Below are 1,797 nucleotides of genomic sequence, written 5' to 3'. Positions count from 1 at the left end.
ACAAAACTATTAATGTTGAGGTACTGATTCAATGGTATATTGAACTATATTTCTTTGATCGTCTTTTATTAATTTTGTTGTAAATTTATTTTGCAGATATATGGAAATATAGTTGCACCAAGTAACGAACCATCGGAGTAGAAATGCGAAAATAATGCTTGCAATAATTGGATTCGTTTTAGAAACGTGGATAACCTGTTGATCTGTGGTAAAGGTGTAATCAATGGTCGTGGAAGTAAATGGTGGCACAATATAAAAAATGCAAGTCCCCCCCCCCCCCCACTCCCCCACCCTAATGTTATGTGTACAGTATCTACTATATTCCTTTTTTGATAGCCCACTCACACGAATGGGCCCCATGATTATTTTAATAGCGGGATCCACACGAGTAACGTGAGAGGCTGTCAAAGAAAGTATAGAGAATGCTGTATACCTAGCATGCTTCTAATTTTCTTACCCAACTTGATGTTCCTTGAAATGCATCATTATTTCTCGCTTCTGGCCACATCAAAAACTATATTTAAAGGTTCTCTTTTGAGAATGCTTTAGAAACTCTTTCTAACATAGATTCTACTTCCATCTTTTGCAGCATGACTTGAGACCATCACCAACTGTAAGTCTCATATTAACTCTTTCGATATTCATAATTTATGTTCAAAAGAATTTACCCCTGATTGAAATTCTTCAAATGACAGGCTTTACAGATATCATCCTCTAACAATGTTATTCTGAGTGGTCTTACCTTTAAGGACAATCCTCACGTGCACGTTATCTTGGATTATTTAAAATCAGTTCACGTGTCGGATATCACGATAGATAATCCGGGAGACAGTCCGTACACTGATGGCATCCACATTTCGGGGTCTACAAATGTTACCATTGATCATTGCCGTATTGCGACTGGTAATTCAACTTTGTTATTATAATGTCCAATATGCACTTAAGACTACCCGGAAAAAATGGTTGCATTTTTATTAAATTACTCCAGTTGGTGTTATAACTGTGTCACCTGTAGGCGATGATTGCATTTCCATAGTGAAGGGAGCATCATATCTGAATATTAGTAACATCACATGCGGACCTCACTCCCATCAAGTCACAACATTGGGTGGGGTTAGGTGAACCATATCCTCACATTCTTCACCTTGGTTCTCCTAACACTCTCTCTTGGTTGCGAATTTGCACATGGAAGAACTGTTCATCATCATCGCCCACCACCTGCAAGAAAAATTAACCAGTGTCAATGTGTAATAAAGATAAGCACAATCTAAATTTACTTGCAGGTAGAATTTTTGTTCCCATATCAGAGGGATTCCTATCAGTGTGAATTTTAACAAAATTAACTTCACCTTGAGACATTTTCTCACGTATAAAATGATATTTTACCTCAATATGTTTAGTTCTTTCATGGTAAACAGGATTTTTACAAAGCAATAAAGCATTTTGATTATCAGTAAACATAATAGGTGTATCATGCATGAAGTTCAATTCTTTTAAAATTCCTTTTAACCAAGTACATTCTTTAGCCGCCTCAGTTATGGCAACATATTCTGCCTCAGTACTTGACAAAGTAACTAAAGGCTGCAGCTGTGACTTCCATGTTATACAATTGTCACCTAGTGTAAAAAAGTACGCTGTGGTAGACTTTCTGCTATCCTTGTCACCAGCAAAATCAGAGTCTACAAACCCCTTTAGAGTAAGCTTTTCAGATCTCTTTTCATACACTAGACCCAGATTTAATGTACCAACAATGTACCTTAACAACCATTTCAAACCTGCCCAATGAGGCTTTCCTGG

Source organism: Olea europaea, unplaced genomic scaffold, assembly GCF_002742605.1.
Source record: "Olea europaea var. sylvestris unplaced genomic scaffold, O_europaea_v1 scaffold489, whole genome shotgun sequence".
Classification (NCBI taxonomy): domain Eukaryota; kingdom Viridiplantae; phylum Streptophyta; class Magnoliopsida; order Lamiales; family Oleaceae; genus Olea; species Olea europaea.
This window is presented reverse-complemented; position numbering follows the sequence as displayed.